Raw genomic sequence first — 20,839 nt, forward strand, 5'->3', positions numbered from 1 at the left:
CTTAAATAAATATATTGCTTCATATAAAAACAATCACAGCCATGGTGGTCTGCTGACCTCAAGCAGACCACAATGCCTGTAATGGCAGCGAATCGTAGTGGGTCGCAGTTTGCAACCTATCTCATTAATATACATGAGGTAGACCGAATTGCAACTAATTATGATTCGTTATTTTCTGACATGACCTATTAGTACACAGGGCAGTTTGAAAAATATCATTGGATTTCGTAAAAGTCTTAAAGAATTGCAAACACTTGTCGTAAATACAAATGCAACGCCAATGCATGCAGCCAGCGCCTGGAGGTGCTTGATGAAATAAGCCCGAGGGCCATGCAGTGCGGGATGTATGAGCTCCACTCCCGGGCATGGCCCGAACAAAGACCGGGCTAAGAGCAGGCCAGTCTGCGCCCATCCGCGGCATGCCAAGGCTGGGCAGGGTCCACTCTGTGAGCCCTCCATTTTTGTACTTTTATATTGCTTTGTGACGCCGAGGTGATGCTGCGTTTGTTGAAGCAAAGTCAGCTGGCAGCACCTGGGACTGGCTAACTTGTCATAGGTATTTTCTCTCTTTTATTTTAACTTTGGTTTGTTCAAGAGGACTTGGTCAGTCCTATCTCCACCTAAGGAGTTTGAATCCTGCACCATTGTTTGGGTGGTCCGGCTCTGATGATGGGCAGGAAGAAAGTGGGGTGCAGTGGCGCTGTCTCCACCACTCCATTAAAAAGTACGTCATTGATCTAATGCTGGAACATGCCGCTAGCATCATAAGTAACGAAATTTGCTGCCAAACAAGAGGTTTTCCTTAAATCGTGGTGGAGATAGCGAAATAGAGTGGTGGAGATAGCGTGGTGGAGATACCTCAATCAGCTTTGGACACAACATCTGCCCCCTCCTAATGGGATAGTTTCTACTACTGTCTGAAGAACTATAATCAACTGTATTGATATTCTTCTTCCTGCTACTCCTAATACCTCCATTATGTCATGTAATAAGGATGCCCACTAGAGCCAAGATATAAGGTCAAACAACTCTGCGAGATTCTGGCGCACTGTTAATAGTCTTGGGGGTCGTGTCCCGAAAGTCGCCTCATCAAACATACTGGAGTCCGAGTGGTACTTTTTTTCTGCACACCCATTTCAACAACCGACAAGACCACACTTTGAATCAGGCCACCACCACAAAGAGCATCAACGCGTCTACAGAGTTTAACACACTTTCAAACCACCTTCGAATAGGGTCAACAATGGACGAGCTTTTCCACAAAAGTATAAAAAACAAAAAGGAAACAGAGAGACAAAAGCATGACAATCGCGCTGAGCACAGTACAGTCTCGGAGGACCAAATTGAAAGGCAGATAAAAAAGGGTCGGAAAGATGGGGCCCCAGGACCAGGTGGAATTCCTCCGGCTCTGTTTAAGGAGGACCCAGCTTTCTGGGCATCTAAACTAGCTCCACTTTTTACCTCCATTTTAGCAAAGGACAACATTCCACCTTCTTAGCAAGGATCGATCGTTGTTCCAATCTTCAAAGGAGGGGACAAAAAATCCCCCAGCAACTATCGGTTAGTTGCTCTCATTGATAATGAAGCCAACTACTTTGCAGGGATTTTGCTAAATTCATTACGGGACTGGGCCGAGGAACACTCAATAATCCCACTAAACCAAACTGGTTTCACAAGCGGAACAGGCACTATGGTTAACCTCACGGCTCTCTTGTGTCTGATAGATCAGGCGGAGCTTAGTACCAGATCGCTTTACATAGGATTCATAGATTTTAGTTCAGCATTCGACAAAGTCAATAGGGGTAAGCTGTGGCAGAAGCTTCTCGCTCTGTACATCCCAGATGGTTTACTAAGAGCCTTACAACTACTGCATCAGGACACTTGGGTCAGGATTAAGATTGGTGACGGCTCCAGGCTGTCAATACCAATTTTCACAACAAAAGTACTGAATCAAGGATGCGTCCTGGCCCCCACATTTTTCTATTTATTTTTAGCAGATCTTCCAGAAGCCCTTAACAAAGTAAATTTCCATGTTCCTAAATTAGGTAGTCTACAGCCGTCAAATATTTTATATGCAGATGACGTGGCCCTCCTAAGTAGCATAAAGGTGGGATTACAAAGACTCATGGATGCAACTGCCACATACTCAGACAAGAACTAGCTTGTGATAAATAACAAGAAAACAAAAATGTTGGCAATTCGCCCAGGAAGACCCAAAAAGTTGACATGGGTCTTAAATTCTGAAAGAATCACAGAATCCAAATGCCACAAGTATCTAGGAGTGATCTTCAACAACAACGGAAGATACAAAACCCATATGGGAGAACAAAAAAAGAAAGGTACAGCACTAGCTTTTGCTCTCATTTCCATCCAAAAGGAATTATTTGGCCCGACTTTTGCTCCAACACTACAGGTGGCGCAGGCAAAAGTCATTCCAACCCTAACATGTGGAAGCGAGGTGCTTAAGGGATTGGACAGTGATCAACTGGACACAATTATAGCAAACATTTTTAGAACAGTCTTCCAATTACCATCTTTCACACGACTGGCACAAATCGGGCTGGAACTGGGCATATGTAAGCAAACTTTGGACAGAATGATGCACTTCCTAATGTGCTGCCACAAGCTGAGGCCATCAAAAGAGGGCAGCTTAGCAGAACACCTGAGGTCCGATCTAAAAACAAAACGATGGCAAGCGGGGCATCGATATTTGACAAGTGGATTAAAAACCTTAGGCCTGAGCGATGCATGGGACCTGCATATCAGCCAATATGAGTTTAAAAGGCTAGCGAAAAAAAAGCACAAAAAAGCTCTCCTCAATGGAAGATAAGGCGAGCCTTGCAAAAAGAAGCCATGGTTGGATGACCCTCATCTCATACGATCAGCTGACACCTCAGAGCTACTTAACTTGTACTTTCAATGCACGCACTAAACTTAGTTTTCTAAAATTAAGATTGGGGGTGATTAACCTGTCTTGCCATCTTCCCAAATGGAAAAGAGAGCAAGCCCCGAAGACATGTCGATTTTGCGACAAGCATAGGGAAGATATAATTCATGTTGTGTGCCTGTGCCCCAGCCTCCTGAAAGAAAGAAGGCTCCTCCTGCGGAGGGCCTGGAATAATAAGGAGGTCTATTCATGCAGATCCACAGTATTGGCCTGCTTCGACCTGGAACACACATTTAAATTGCGCTCTGGTGAGGTTTATGGACTGTGCAGCAAAAAAAACTAGGGAAGGGGAAATGCCAATCGCTAGCTCAGCCAGAGGCGCAGATGCTTGGACCTCCACAATAAGTACAATTACTGCCCTGTGGGCACCTCGAGTGTTAATTGCAAAAGTGCAATTAACACAATTAAAGGGCCTTGCACACAGGCTGGATACCTTTTGTCTGCTAAACATAATCCTGGCCACAATCAGTTTGAAGAGATAGTCTCCAAAGGTACAGGGCACAAATAAGAGAGTTCGGACATATGGTGGACTAGGCATTCTTTTATTACTTTTACTACTGCTATCTAACAAGTGTTAACATTTTTATTCATAATTCTATCAACTTAATAAGCATTAACATGTTTTATCTTTTGTATTGTGCAAAGGTTTTTTTTTAAAATCACGCAATAAAGTTTTACTTAACACGGTAACAGTCATAAGCAATTGGGTAACTCCAATACTCCCCTCTCAACAGCTTAAAGAGTCTGAGACTATACCAGCACAAAGCCCAAGGGCTCCCTCTTCACAACAACATGAGAAGAACTGGATCACAAACCCAATCAGGGAATTATTGGCAAGTTATCTAGAGACATTCTGAGAGAAGCTATCAGACAAACTGTGCACAATGTTCAGAATCTGTTCCCACATTTGGACTCCATTGAAGCTATATTGATTTCTTGCCTACTTTACCTCGGCCACCTACTATCTCAAACAGGCACTATTAATACTGGTCCTATGTGGTATTGCAAAAGAAAATGACGCACCTCTGTGGATGGTAGCCTATTAACTCATGCGCCATCTGCTTCTTTAATTATTTCAGATCTCCCAGATCAGTTACACAAAAATTACATACCGATCATGCAGGATAGAGATTCTTTACGTACTTCAGCTCCAAAATGTACACATCCTTTGAAGGGCCCTCCCTTGGAGAAAAGTTTCAATAACACAACCACGTATTCCACTACCTGGTATTAACCTTCCTCCTGCAGCCTACCCCTACGTACCTGTGCTCTCGGGCGTACTCTTTTTAAAGAAATGACCAGCACAAATTATACAATGATTTGTTTAACAAAATTTTAGACTTGCTAGTTTGACAAAGAGGCATGTCTTTTCTCCATACAAGAGACAGTTTGCATGGTTAGGGCCAAACCAGCCAGAACCTTTGAAGGAGTGTATTGTGGTAAATTTTAGATTCCAATGGCTGGCACACCAATTGTTATTTAACCACAGCCACAGTATCATGACAAGCAGCTCAATTACCCTGGTTCCGCTTGGGTATTTTTATAGATCCCCCTTTTTGCAAAGGTAGCTTCTGACCAATTTTCCCTAGACCAGTGGCAGACGACTTGGGTACCTGTCCTTCTACTCATTGTGTGAGGGTCATCTTGCCTTTAGTCAATTCAAATTTGCCTTAGAGAGACAGCATACCTGTTGGTACTGTCACAGCGAATACACTGAATCTCAGCCCCCGGCTCTAGGGTGGTGCGACCGGTGGCATTGCACCAGGTGCTGACTGGCGCCGAGTTTGCAAGTATGTCATAGTTTTAAAAGCACCTCCTACCGTGTTCCATGCACCCAGCAATTTTCATACAATAAAAATGTCAAGATAACTCCGGTGATTAATGTTCTACCTGGAATGAGATGGATTTTTGTTTACTGGAAATTTGGCTTAACCAAAAGAAGTGCAGTGGATTAATTTTCCTGTTGCAAAGTAGGTGTACCGTGCAGATCACAAAGTACAAACAATCTAAAGAGGTCGGTGCTTTTGTCAGAGAGAGCCATTTGTTCCTTGAGGTGTATAAATTAAAATTCTAATATAGAATAGTAAGCTAATGACTCCTCAAAGAGCTGGATGAAAACAGCAAGGTATATATTATTAGAGCGGTATGCTTTCCCCCCAGCCTTCCATTCTTTTAACCTTGCAAAATGGTTCATTTCGGTAAAAAATATATATATATTATTATTAAATGTTTTTAATGTTTTAAATTCTGAGTTTGTGCTTCTTCAGACCAAGCACTCTTAAACTATACTGTCTACCAATATGGATGACATGTGACTCCGACACCTTGTATTCCACTGTCTTATGTAACATTCCTATACACTGATTTACACATGTGAGATTCTCTGTGTAATGTGTGTCTGAGGTAAACTGCTCTGACATCCTACACTGGTATGTGCGGCTTTATAATCCTAATTAAATGAATCTCAGCGAGTGAGTGGTTATGGAGATGAGAGGGGCACTTTTGAAGGGTGGTATTGAGGGAATCTGTGGCGAAGGTGGTCGTTGGGAGGGGGGCGCTGACAAACAATGTTGCACAGGGCCCCACCAGCGCTAAAGCCGGCCCTGCTGAATCTCCGTATATTACTAGCGATTCCTGCATCATACCTACAGCCAATAGGTATGATGTACTTTCTGATTTGGATTAAGCCATGGGCAAAAATTAACTTGTAATTCCCACTGTCCAAATTGTTACACAGTACTAGGTTAAAACGTCTTACACCATCACCACACAGTATAGATCAAGCTCTATTCTTATTCAAAATGTAACAGATCTAAAGGGCTGACAGGCATTTGTCTCAAAGCATGACATAATTACTTTTCAGGAAACCAGGTTTACTGAATCAGCACACTTCAGGGGCTCTGCTTGCTTTGCTATTCCAACATCTCGGAGTTGGGCTATGGGTGGCTAGTTATCTGAGTCAGTTTAAGCCTCCAGGTGGAGGTATCACAAGTTAAATGTGAGTCACCATCTTTCTTAGCATTTCCAAGTCAAATATTGTTTTTTTATTTGATCCATTTTTATAATAATGATTTTACTAATGCTTTTTGTGTACACAATATTCATTTATTACATTTTATATCTGAATTCAAACTAAAGTTGAAAATAATTATTCTCAATCCCATTGCGAATGTCTATGAGTATATGAGTATGACTAAGTTGTCGCACAAGATGCAAGGGGGACAGAGCTCCTTAATGACTTTGTTGGCTACAATTCGGTTGACTTACTTAAGTTATTTGGAGGGGCAAATAGTGTGGAAGAGCTTCACCTATTGATTATATGTGTGTTGCAAGCTCTAATGTTACATGATGGTTCTCTAAAGAAGATATTTTACCAGCAGAGTGGGGCTATCACAATGCCCTTTGTGCCTCCATGTTGTTACCAATTAAGAGACATCTGTGTAACATTAACTTAGTCTCTATCACACAACATTCAAAGGATGGCTTAAGACTAGTTTGGCGCCTTAATAAACCTGCAGAATTATTGTCTATCCTACTTTAATAACACTTAGGCTTGTTTCTCAACTCCCTGTTAGACAGTGGACAGGAGTTGATGACCTCGCATTATAACAGTTTCATGTGTAGTAATAGAGAGTCTATGCTCAAACCTATCAAACCATTCAATGCAGATCCTAGGTGGTTAGATGGTGTTTGTTCCATGGCAAATATCAATCTGAGAAAGGCCTTAATTGCATGATCCATGGTATGGTCTGAGATCCTTCAGGCATGCCCCAAGTATAAAACTGCGTTGTCGCCCAGCAAGAGGAAATTATACAAAGAGGACTGGGAGCTGCTGGAAAGCGTTGCCCTTGAGAAGGAGAGTACGTCTTTTTGAGACATAGTAAAATGAATTAGAACAAGGAACTTCTCTACTAATCCTCTCCTGTAAAATAATATAATCAGGCTCAGACTGGGTAACACACTTCACCTCTGTCTACCATATTGAGGATGATCCAAGTACGCTAACCTCTCTGCATTAAAGATCTGGCCATCCAACACAACATTAGTGGGAAAGCGGGAAGCCCAAATGGGGTGCCGATTGACTTGCTGAAGTGTAAGCCTTGTGATATGGGGCCCCTTGAATACCAATGTATTTAACTCTTGCCTCACAACTAATATTCCTCATTGCTGGTCACCAGCAACAGTTGTATGTTCAAAAAGGGTGATCACATGTCTCCTAAGTGCTGTCGACCTATTTCACTTATCAATAGCAGAATACAAAATTATTGGTGGATTTATATACGATCACTTAGTCAAATGGGCTTGGGCTACCAATAAAGGCATTCTTTCTCCTTTTCAAATTGGATTTCACCCAAATGTAGGTACCAATAAACAGTGCTTTAACGTAGCCCTGACATTTATCAAGTACATGTACCTCAGACGTAGTCCTATTTATCTTGCCTTTATGGATCTGTCCACTGCCTTTGATTCAGTGAAGAGAACAAAGTTGTGGTTAAAGTTGCTGGGTCAGGGAGTAGACCCCTCCCATGATGAATTGTCTGTACATGCAGATCTATCAGCTAGAGTCCTTTTAAATGGTCATAGTGAGCTATCATTTGATTTTGCATTGAAGAGTAGAGTCAGGCAGGGGTGCATACTGGCCCCCAGCTTTTTGTTCTTTATATAAATGGAGTAACAGCCCACCTTAAGTCCTCTCAAATAGATAGCCTAGAACAGCCGGTACCTCTGTGCCTAGCTTTACTCTGTGCCGATGATGCAGTGCTGCTAGCTCTTGCTCCAAATGCAGGTGAACTGTTTTGTTCTTTTTATGCAAGATATTGATTTAAATACTAATTACACTAAGTCACATATTATGTCATGTGGGGATCACTGAAATAATATCGAGGGACAAAATATCGACTTGCAAAAATATCGTGGACAAAATATCGACAGTCAAAATATCGAGTTTGTATCTACAAACAGGTAAGTACAAAAATATTGAGTACAAAATATCGTTTACAATAATATAGTTGTAAAAAATATCGACTTTATTAAAAACAGTGTTAAATTAAATTAATATTCAAATTTAATTACTAAAATATACTTATAAATACTTAAATTAACTTATAATAATTAAAAAATAAATGAAAATAATTAAAATAATTTTTTACAATCTTATTTGTTAAAACATATATATATATATATATAGTAACATACTATAAAACAGTAGGGAAAACTGACTTGGAGCCCAAAAAATACCCCTTTACCCAAAAACGGTAAACTGACCCTGAACCCTAAAAATATCCTTTACCCAAAAACCCAAAACTGACCCTGAACCCTAAAGATACCCCTTTACCCAAAAACTGAAAACTGACCCTGAACCCTAAAAATACCCCTTTACCCAAAAACTGAAAACTGACCCTGAACCCTAAAAATACCCCTTTACTCAAAAACTGAAAACTAACCCTGAACCCTAAAAATACCCCTTTACCCAAAAACTGAAAACTGACCCTGAACCCTAAAAATACCCCTTTACCCAAAAACTGAAAACTGACCCTGAACCCTAAAAATACTCCTTTACCCAAAATTAATTAATATTGTTTAATTACCAATTAATTATTAATTAACAATAACAATAAAGTAAATATATTAGCACATTAGCTGTAATTAATTTTATTTAATAATTAATATTATTTTTCCCAATTAATTAATTAACAATAACTAAAAATTATATATATAAATAAATTACTCTAATTAATGTAATTAACTAATTAATATTATTTATTTACCAATTAATTACTAATTAAAAATATGTACAAAATTATATTAATTAATTAACTAATTAATAATAATTAATTACCAATTAATTATTAATTAAAAATATTTACAAACATATATTAATTAATTAATTATTATTAAATTACTCCCCACCCTTATCCCCTATTAACCCAGCATCCCGCTCCTAAACATTAACTACAATTTATATTACTATTAATAAACAAAAAAAAATTAACCTTTTTTCTACACATTATCGAAATTTTTTACTTTGACTATTTATATATATTTTGTCTTGTCAATTTTTTCGAGTCGATATTTTTGTACTCGATATTTTTTAATCATTATTTTATTCGATATTTTGACCAACGATATTTTTGTTATCGATATTTTATTATTGTCGATATTTTTAACTCAATATTTTGTCCATTCGATATTTTGGAGTCGATATTTTGTCTGTGCACCGTCGTGTGAACCTGGTAAATCAAAGCTAAAGAAAATCATTACTAAGGGACAGGCACTTACGAGTGCTGATAACGTTTGTTATCTAGGCCTGATTTTTAGTTTCTCGGGGTCCTGAAACTCCCAGCATACTCAATCTAGCCTTAAACTCAACAGAACTGCAAGGGCAGTCTCTAATCTTATTAGATCAGGTTCTAGAAGGACTGTCTGGCCAGCACTTAAGGTGTACATTTTCTAGTGTATTAGTGCTGCTACCTATGGTGCAGTATTGTGGGGTTTTAATAAATGTTGCTCCCTACAGGCAAGGAAAGATCATTTTCTCCACCAGCTGTTGAACTTACTACCTCTATTTTTATTTAGTTAAACAATGGTTTTGCCTCTGATAAGGTCCTTTTGGCACCTCTTTTGCAATGGGTTACCATTGGGTTACCATTTGGACAAACCACGCAGCATCGATATGCAGGGATATCCTCGATTGTCTTAGCCTGGACAAGACTTTTTCTATCCCATGGCTGATTTATATTCGGAACACTTTAGCAACCCTGGGTTTGTCTTCTTTGATCTATGAGCCTAGCAGTGTTTCTAAAGCTGAAAAGATAGAGGTGAAAGCAACATTCCTGGAGCACTGTGAAGATCTAAGAATGAAAAATGAGCCAGTAACACCCGCAGTCTTGAATTATTATAGATCTTCAGTTACCAGTGGCCCCCTATATATTTATCTCTAGATCTCACGCAATGGGAGCCTTCACTTCTTTTTCCCTTCAGGGCGTGTTCAATATACTGGTCCCTGTGTTAAAGGCATTTTAAATCTAGAGGGGTATAACATAGTATCATCTTGCCCCTCAGACAATCTATCTGCACAATCACTTTGGCACTTTATGTTTTTATGCAATTTGCACTGTCTGCCACGCAAGCACTTTTTGATACCCATGTTTAGCAAACTAGGATTACTACGGTGTAGATTAGCCTCGCTCTACTTAAAGTTTTTAAGTTTGCCTGAAATGTGTTACTATGATTGTACCTTCTTTAAAGCAGCCGTTTGGGCTAGGAAAACTATGATAGGATAATTGCACTGTGGTTGAGAATGCTGAATTTACATTTGCTCCAGGGGACAAACCAATATGCCAGGACCCTGATGTGTAATAAAAAGAACTGAGAAATGTAGCTGCCCCTAACCTGTCACTCAATTTGTCTGCCGTAGGAATTGGGTTTGCATCTGTCTTGTTCAATTAACTGAGGCCCCTACAATCTACACAAAACCTCAGCTCAGATTTTCAACTCTTGGAATTAGGTTTTGGGACTGAAACAACTGAGCTGGACCAGGGGCTCTCAGAGGATTCAATGAATCCCAATTCCAGCATGTTGCTAACTTCTGCTTTGATGCTCTCTTTGACTTGGTCAGACTGCCTGCATTTGTTTGTTTTTGACAGTTAGGCTGTCCACTTCTTGGGTACACCAGCTTATCTGACCAGGGGTCAAGGAGAAGAGCTCATTATACTGGTGTAGGACCTCCCTGCAGTAAACATTCTGCAAGGCAGAGAGGGTGTCTGAAAAGACAATTTCATCTACTGACTGACCCATTCTTAGGGTTGTGAAAGAGGAGGTCAGGAAGACGTTCACTTTATTCTTCCTGATCTATATCAGTGACCATTAGCATGGCCACAACAGCCCTGTCATGGTAGGTTTTAAGGCACATGGATGAGCTTCCTGGAAGTGCTCAGGTCCACCACATAGGTGACCTCCCTTATCTTTCAAGGATAGGGTAAGGTCCACTCCATTTGTCCCGGAGGGCCATGGTTGCCACAGGCTCGAAAATCCACACCTTCCACCCTGGTTTCAGTGCAGCCTTTTGTCATACGAGAGCTTCTGGAGCTCTTGGCTGGCCTTATGGTTTTTGGATGCTTTCTTCATGTACTCAGTTATCCTTGAACATAAGCCAAGTACATAGTCCACTCTGTAATGTTTAGTGTTCATTGTGCCTTCACTAGGCACAATGGTCCATGTACCCTCTGATTAAACAGACGTTCAAAGGGGGAAAATCCTACTCCCTTCTGTGGTACTTCTCTGTAGGGGGCAATGAGGTATGCAAAAGGGCATCCTTTCTGAGTTTGTCAGAGAGTCCCAGGATCATGCCTTTCATAGTTTTGTTGAATCTCTCAACTAAACCATAGGTTTGTGGGTGAAATGGGGTGGTAAACTTGTAGGTCACCCCACATTCAGTCCAAATTGGCTTTCAGGTAGCCAGACATGAATTCACGACCTCTGTCTGACACCATCTCCCTATGAAAGCCCATCTTAGTAAAGATATTAACGAGTGCTCTGGCAATTTTAGGAGCAGTTGCAGTCCTAGGGGGAATAGCCTTAGGGTACCTGGTGGAATGATCCACTACCACCAGTATAAATCTGTTCACTGATGCAGTTGGAGGGTCCAGGGGGCCAATGATGTCAACCCCTACTCTTTCATAAGGAACCCAAAGCACTGGAAGTTGGATTAAAGGGACCTTTGAATGGCTACGTGCTTTGTTTCTGGTTTGACAGTTTGCACAGCAGTTATAGAACTCCACCATCTCGGAAAAACTAGGCAGCAGAATTGAAAGGCCAACATACTCCAAGATTTGGTGTGGCAATGTTCTCAGCTAACGGGATCTCATGTGCTGGAGAGAGTGAGAACTATCTATACTGCTGGGGCACTAACATTCTTCTAGTAGCACCAGGTTTGGGGTCTCTGACCTCAATGTGTAGGAGTCCCTATTTCAAGTAGGTTTGGTCGAAGCCACTGGCCTCTCCTTTTTCCTGGTCAGCAGCATGCTATTTCAGGCTCTCAAGAGTGGGACAGGTCCCCTGTCCTTAGCACAGCTCTTCCCTAGAGGATCTCCCTGAACCTTTGAGCTCTGCAAGCTAGGGCCCAGGTTCCCTGGGTGCATTTCCCTCTGGAGATGACAGGTCTTCTCCCTGAGGAGAAGGGACCTGAATTTATGGCTGATTTGGAGATGCTTTCCCAGACTTCTTGCATTTTCTATTGAAGGGTTTGATCATTATCCAGGCTCCAACTCTTTTTTGAACCTTGGGCTCTTTTTTTTACACACATCCTTTCAGATTTACCCAGTATGGCTCCATGGGACTTTCATTTGACCTCAGCCTAAGCTGAGGACTCCAGATCCTTTACTAGCGGATATGCTACATGAATTGAAGAGGATATCACCACTTTTTTTTGGCCAGTAACTCCTTCCCATTCTAAGGACACCACTGACTTGGTCTGGTTGTTAGCACTGAGGAAGGTGAATTTCTCACCTGTCAGATACTGATCTGGGGATATCAGTTTTTAGTCACCATAGTGACACTTGCACCTCTATTCCTCAGTGGTTCAACTCTAATCCCATTAATATGTGACTGTTACTGGGCCAGACAGCCAGAGCAGCTACTTCCGCCCCACCCTCAGAGACTAAAGTTGCTTCAGTGTGCTCTCTGACATGGTCAGGGCACACCTTGTATCCCATCCGGAGACCTACCACTACATTAGAAACTGCAGGTACACTAGGGAGATTTGTTTTCGGACAGATAAGGTCTCAGTTTTGTGCCCATTGGCTTTGCAATTGAAGCACCAAGCCTTCTTGGGATACCAGTTCTTACCCTGGTACCGACCATGGTCTTTGTATTAATTCGGGCCCACAATCCTGAACAGGTTTTTGGGGGAGTTTAGAAGGCTCTGTAGGGCATATGTACAAGCCCCTATCACCATCACAACTAAGCATGAGCGCAAAATCCGTTCCGCTCGCGGATTTTGCGAATTTTCGGTAAATTTGCGATCCGCGAACTCCCGCGAATTTACCGCGAATTCGCAAATCCGCGAGCGGCGGATTCCGGGGGCAAAAGTTGAAGCCTGGCTGGCCTGTCAACTTGTAACTATTTTAGGATGGCGCCGGCAAGCTACCAGCGCCATCCTAAAATAGTTACTAAGTTAGCTTCAACAGGAAGCTCTAATAGATAAAATAAAGCAGGTGCTCGCACCTGCTTTATCTATTAGAGCTTCCTGTTGAAGCTAATTTAGTAAGTATTTTAGGATGGCGCTGGTAGCTTGCCGGCGCCATCCTAAAATAGTTACAACATGCCCTAATCGTGAGCGTCGTCGAGGCAGGTGTGCCTTCTTCACAAATCTACCGTGGAAAATGGATATATGATGTTACAACGCGGACTTTTACTCCGCATACTGTTACAACGCGGTTTTTACAACACGGGTCATGTAACAACGCATGTATTTACAACGCATTTTTTTACAACGCAGGTACCTTTACAACGCAGACCATTACAACGTAAGTATTGGTAAGTATATATAAATAAGAATAATATAATAGTAACTTAATTTTAAAAGTATAATTTAATGTAATTTTAAATAATTTAATTTCCGTAAATTAATTTAAATTTAAATTAATGTTACTTTATTTTTACCCTGTACCCCTGTACCCCAAAAACTCAAAACTGACCCTAAACCCCAAAAATAATGCAAATTAATTTAATTTAATGTATTTGCTATTAAATAATTTAAATTAAAATTAAATATAATTTATTTTTACCCTGTACCCCAAAAACTAAAAACTGACCCTGAACCCTAAAAATACCCCTTTACCCTAAAACCCAAAACTGACCCTGAACCCTAAAAATACCCCTTTACCCAAAAACCCAAAACTGACCCTGAACCCTAAAAATACCCCTTTACCCAAAAACCCAAAACTGACCCTGAACCCTAAAAATACCCCTTTACCCAAAAACCCAAAACTGACCCTGAACCCTAAAAATACCCCTTTACCCAAAAACCCAAAACTGACCCTGAACCCTAAAAATACCCCTTTACCCAAAAACCCAAAACTGACCCTGAACCCTAAAAATACCCCTTTACCCTAAAACCCAAAACTGACCCTGAACCCTAAAAATACCCCTTTACCCAAACACCCAAAACTGACCCTGAACCCTAAAAATACCCCTTTACCCTAAAACCCAAAACTGACCCTGAACCCTAAAAATACCCCTTTACCCAAAAACCCAAAACTGACCCTGAACCCTAAAAATACCCCTTTACCCTAAAACCCAAAACTGACCCTGAACCCTAAAAATACCCCTTTACCCTAAAACCCAAAACTGACCCTGAACCCTAAAAATACCCCTTTACCCTAAAACCCAAAACTGACCCTGAACCCTAAAAATACCCCTTTACCCTAAAACCCAAAACTGACCCTGAACCCTAAAAATACCCCTTTACCCTAAAACCCAAAACTGACCCTGAACCCTAAAAATACCCCTTTACCCTAAAACCCAAAACTGACCCTAACCCCTTAAAATACCCCTTTACCCTAAAACCCAAAACTGACCCTAACCCCTAAAAATACCCCTTAACCCCAAACATATAACATTTAAAATATAACTATATACTTACCAATACTTACGTTGTAATGGTATGCGTTGTAAAGGTACCTGCGTTGTAAAAAAATGCGTTGTAAAAACATGAGTTGTAACAGTATCCGCGTTGTAATGGATGCGTTGTAACAGTAGTGCGTTGTAAAAAATGCGTTGTAACGAGTAAACACCGTGGAAAATCAGCTGTGATGCTGGATAGAGGATTTTGCATCCTTGACTTTCACGAGCGCAATACCCGTGCTGTTTCTGTGACAAGTAAGCATGGGCGGAAAATCCGTTTCGCTCGCGGATTTTGCGGATTTTCGGTAAATTCGCAATCCGCGAGATTCGCGAATCTCCCGCAAAATCCGCAAATCCGCGAGCAGCGGATTTTGCTCGCACTGCTCGCACTGTTCACGTGAGTTCACGGCTTCCCAGTACAACTTTGCGCCCCGCGAATAAGTGCAAAATTGCAGAAACACGATCTTAGCAAAACTGAAACTACTTACCAGGTTCAAAAGTTCAGGCTCATCATTAGTAGCCATTTCCTGTAGTGCTTCCTGAGGGGCCCCTCCAGAGTTCAGTTGCCAGTTGCAACTATTATGTGACCCTGCTCTGAACCTCAGAATAGTTACACATATGCCACAAAGGTCCTGAATTACAGCTAAGGGAGACAAGCAGGAGCCAGGCTGGAAGTTCAAATCCATTAATCAGCCCCTAATTCATTATTGTCAGTTGGGGCAGGGCAGGTGTTGTAACTAATTTTGCAACAATGAAAGCACTTAGCAAGTGCAAAAGATCACTAATCAGGAAGCACTAAGGAAGCAGGTGCCAGCTAAAAAAATATTCTGTGACACATTAATCAGCCCCAAATTAATTCAGGTCACTTGAGGCAGGGAAGGTGTGCTTGCGTTGCCACAATAATGTACACTGACTGGACAACCAGAGGGTGCTGTGATGAAACAGAGGGTGGCATGGGTGGGCCAGAGGGTGGCATGAGTAGTCAGAGAGTGGCAGTGGTGACAGAGAGTGGCAGTGATGAAGAAGAGTGTCCCAAACAGGCTGGACACGTAGAAACAACAAGTTCGCGAAACTTGCGACCCGACAGGTAAGTTCGCAATTTGCGAAATTGTACAAAACCCTCGCGAACTGGCAGAAACCCGCGCAAACACAAAAAAAAAAATCCGCATATTCGCGAGAATTCGCGGATTTTGCGGATTGCGAGTTCGCAAATCCGCAAAATTCGCAAACGCGAGATTCGCAAAATTCGCCCATGCTTAGTGACAAGGAGCTTATTTCTCTTCATCTGCTGAACTGATCTTTCTCTGACCTTTTATACACATTACACACAAGAAGCATGTGAACTCGCATGGTAGCCCTGCCCGTTTGGCCCCGCCCACACACTCGCGGTTTGCACCGTCTTCCCGCCATTCACCCACTATGATGGACAGCTCACTCAAGGGACCCCTGCGCCCGTCGGGGCGATTGCATAGTAACACACACATGGTCGCTCGAACTAGTTGATGCTCAAATTCAGTGACTCATTCATTATCCCAAAAACAATCGTGAGCGTCGTCGAGGCTGGACAGGTGTGCCTTCTTCCCAACTCTACCGTGGAAAATCAGCTGTGATGCTGGATAGAGGCCTCACAAGAGGCATGTGCACTCGCATGGAAGCCCCGCCCCCGCCCCAAAATCCGCGGATCCGCAAAATCCGTGGATTTTGCGGATCCACGATCCGCAAATCCGCAAAATCCGCGGATCGTGGATCCGCAAAATCCGCCCATGCTTAATCACAACATCACTTTTACAAATGTTGTGGTGGCGATAGGGGCTGCGTCTAATGTACAAGTCAGGAAGGGGTTCCTTCCTGTACATAAACAAACCTTTGGAAAAAATGCCATTTTGTCACTTTCATGTGTGCTGCATGAAGCAGCACACATGAAAGAGACAGAATTGCATTTTAGGATTGTTTATGTGCAGGAAGCGATACCATTCTACACATAAACAATCCTCCCCTGCACGCAGACACCCTTGCACTAGGGTGCAAGGTTACCTGCGTTGATGCTAAGTTGCTAAACCTAGCACCATAACAGGGGGAAACGCAAGGCTGCACCACATTCTTGTAAGTATGGTGCAGCCTTGTGTTTCAGAAGTGTTGGAGCGTGTCGTTAAGCCATGGAGGCTAATGACACGCTCAACCACTTCCTTGTACATATACCCTTTGTTTTATCTTTGGACTAGTCACCATCTTTCTCTTGGGGATGCGGGGGGGGCATCAGAAACCCCTTTCTTTTGGTCTACTCCACTGTGAGTTGTCTTTGTTACCCTAGTTTTCACCCAGTGGTGTGCCTTCTTTTTCAATGCTTGGGGAGAAAGTGATCCGAGGTCTACCAGCTACCGATGCAATTTTTCAGCACTACAGTTACTTATCAGATATTCTTTCATAATCAGGTTATAAAGCCCATCATAGTCTTGCAACTTGTTACCTTTTAATCAGCCATCTAGTGTTTGGCTGAGAAGTCAACTAAATCTACCTATGTCTGACTCAAGGTTTTTCAAACATCCCTGAACCTAATCCTGTATTCCTCAGTGGTTACTCTAAAGCCCTCAACCAGGGTATCCTTCATGAGGTCATAGGACTCATCAGCTGTCTCATCCAGTGTCAGGATGCTATCCCTGTATGTTCCTAAAGCAGCTCCCAGAGTAGGGAGCACCATTACGTCTGGCTTAGTTTCTGCATTTTACAAGCTCCATCCAAGGCTGTAAACCATTTGATGATATCACATATTTGGTCAAATGCTTCATCTTTCTCCCTGTTTAAAATGTTGTTGCCAACAGATTGGGGCCCTTGGCCCATCTCAGCTCTTTTCTTTTCTATTTCCAACAGTTTGGCCTCCAGAGCTGTCCTCTTTGCTAGTTTTTGAAAATCAGCATCTTCACTATCTACCTCTTCTGGGATGCTATCAATGGTATTGCTGTCAATGGGGTTGCTGATGGACTCATCATCCTATTCAGCATCCACTTCCCCGTATCATTAGGGGCTCTTTTCCATGACTTGGTTCTATCATTTTTTACAAGCAACTCTTGCAGATGAGCGTTAGTGGGTTTAGACCACATGGCAAGTTTCCATGCTTGCCAGGCAGAGGGCCTTAATGTGGACCAACCTATGGTTTTTGTAGGGGCCCAGGTTGAGCTGCTGGGATGGACCTGTCATCGTATTAAAGTAGATGAAAACTTTTTTTTAAAAGTCTATGGAGACTTTTAAGGGCCTACCAACTAAAATATTTTTTACTTCTAAACAGTTTGAACTTAGGGGTCTTAACACAGGGCCCGATCAGTTATATTAAACAATTCAGAGAAAAATTCAAATTCAACAAAACATTACTTTAGCTAAGGATGATTGTGGATTCCTTAGTGGCATCACCTTTTAACCAAGTAGTACAGCAAATGTTAAGTCTTGTATCCCACTGCTGCACCACTAATGTAGGAAGCTGGCTCTTTATATAGTATACCAAAAAGAGGTGTATTGTGCAAAGAGTCCAGGTATCCCTTATAATTGGACAGGGATTGCTCTAGCAATCCCAAGGTGATCCCCTATGGTGTAGTGTGGTTGAGCAGCCTTCAGCTTATCAGAAAGGAGTATTACACACCCAGTCAATAAATGATGCACCCAACTGTATAGGGTGATCCACTCTAATGTATAAAAATAACACAAACTCATATAGTTACATAAATGTAGGCACCAAGATCATCAAAATGAGGTAAGAACATTTCGAGTTAGGAATATTTACAGTGTTGAAAAGTCACCACTTGGTGCAATTTCTGAAGTGGCAATGTTATCATATGGAGGAAAGGCATGCACTGCATGTAGGTACTTTACAGCAAGTTACAAGACCAGTCTTCTGGACTTAAGTTGAGTATGAGGCAAGGTACCAGGCAGCACCAACAGGTCACCTTGGGCAGCACTGGGGAGGCCGGGTGGAGGGGTGCAATACAGGGTTGGGTGCTCCGTTGAAGTCAATGGGGATTGATCCCGTGAAAAAGAGTATGCAAGCTGGTCCTGGGGGATTAGTCCAGCTGAACCAACAAGGAGGATCAGGTGTCACGATCGTCGGGGACACCTTTGGTCCTCTTCTCTTTGGACCGTGGTGGCCAGGTGCAGAGGTGTCCTGAGGGATGTGTTTTTTGTCATTGGAGACACTTGGGGTATAGGGGGGCCTGAAAAAAGAAGCTGCAGGCGGCGTCAAGAAGTCCAAGGTGGGATTCAGATCTGGGGGTCTCGGAACCACGCTAGCACCATTGGCCCACTTCATCTCGGGATAGCAGGCACGATTGCTGAGGTGCTTTCCAATGTCAGATTTCTGGCTGCCCAGAATCCACCACAGCTCTTCTGGGGTGCCTTCAGGATTCAGGGGACCAGCTATGCTACTCCATGGGAGTTTCTGCCGGCAGGTTTGGCACCAAGGCAGTTGCAGGTCTTCTGTTCTTTCTACTCTTCAGGATCCATCTTCTTTCAGATTGGCAGGATCTGATTTCCTGGTGCCAGGAGCTCCCCTAAATGCTAGACTATGTGGTATTAGGGTCGTGAAGACAAGTAGCCAAGGAGATACTTACCCCTGGGATCACTACACCCCCTATGTGACAACTTCCTTTAGGAAGTTGGCATAACTCTGTCCAAAGTTCCTAATGCTGCAATCACCAAGATGATACATACAAACAATGGTCCAATCGGTAAAAGCAATAAGAGGCATAAGATTGCCCATGCATGAACGCCTACAATATGGAGATGGTAATCCTATAAATTATCTAGGTAAACATCTGGAATCCCCTCCCTGTGATGAAATGCCTGCAGAGCTCATATGTGATGCAGTCTCAGGAACTCACCAGGCAGGGGAAAGGGCAGTGTGCCATGGAGCTGTCATATTCAGCCTTCTGTGAACAGACAGCTTCTGAGGAAGGCCTCAGAGCTCCTTTCCTTTAGAAAGGGGCTGAAGACTTGGTTACTCACGGTTTAGGCTCCCTGCGTACAGTGAGTCACTGTGTAGAGCCAGGACACCCATGGGTAGAAGTGCGCTTTATAAGCTTCGCTAACATAACATAACTTTCATAAGCTTGTGTCCACTGTCCGGCATAAAGTGTTCCATTACAGCTGAAAAAGGCCAGTCTCCTCTCATTTGACACACAGGAACCCTTTTGAGAACCGCCAGTACTACTTCATTAAACATGTTAATTGTGCAGAGAAGTTCCCGTGTCTGTCCTCATTCAAGTACAGAAGCCTTAAATACAATGCTAACAATGTCCTTCCTCAGTTACCAGTTTTATGAGATGAGTCAGTTGTGTCCCATGAAAGTCATGATATATTCACGAGAAGTGACACTACTTTGCTTTCAAAACCTGTCTGTGCAAGCCCTGTTACAGCAAAACTCCCTAAGTGGACTTCAATACATAGCCACCAACTGACACCTCGTCAAAAATAAAGGTCAGTATCATCCAGTCATTACTTTCCGCAACCACCGACTGACTCAATCAATTGATATTTTTGAATAGTTTAGAATCCACAAATTAAGAATATCTTTCAAAGGGCCATAAAACACTGCAAACAATGTGATGGTAGGTTAAAGGAAAGGCACTAAACAACGTACATAGAACCTCTGAGTGAGCCCTGAAGAACAGAGATAGATTTATTGAGACTTCTGGAAGTTGGGAAATTTAAGGAGGGCACATCAGATTCTGGGCCTATGAACAACAGCATCTGCTAATTCAGCACATCCACAGAGTTTATTCTCCCAAAGAAAGGTGTTTGGAAACAAACTATATTGCAATTTTGGTTTTGATGACGTTTCCGGTCACAGGTATGACCAGAGGAGGCTTCGCTCACAGTGGTTCTTGCAAAACCTCCAAATAAAAGCCAGTTTTCATGGCAAGTCATAAAAGACAAAAACATCAGGCCTCATCAGAGGCAGGAAGTGATCAGTGGAACTTTGCGCTTACCTGGCATGGTATTTCAATGTCAAGATTGCCCTCTTCTGATCAAAATCTCCAGAGATCAAATAAGGAGAAAAGGATGAAAGATCGAACAAGTGAAATAATGATCTTTATTGGATTACAAAACTATTTACCAAAGTACCAAATAAACTGCTGTAAAATAGAAGCTCTAAATATTCATGAGACCATTGGGGCCTGGGATACAGCCTTAGACATATCCTCGGGATAGAATTGAAAAGAGTTCTTAAATCTAGCTTTTATACATGATTTACATATCCTGTCACTATTTATGTAAAATCAC

General features: G+C 42.1%; 1 protein-coding gene across 1 annotated transcript in view; it reads left to right on the forward strand.

The window, feature by feature from the left end:
- LOC147733202 (mucin-2-like) overlaps nt 1–20,839 on the forward strand; it is a 1,332,790-nt gene that overhangs the window by 1,288,199 nt on the left and 23,752 nt on the right. The window lies entirely within an intron of this gene.

The sequence above is a fragment of the Lissotriton vulgaris genome, chromosome 2_1 (assembly GCF_964263255.1).
Source record: "Lissotriton vulgaris chromosome 2_1, aLisVul1.2, whole genome shotgun sequence".
NCBI classification, from domain to species: Eukaryota; Metazoa; Chordata; class Amphibia; order Caudata; family Salamandridae; genus Lissotriton; species Lissotriton vulgaris.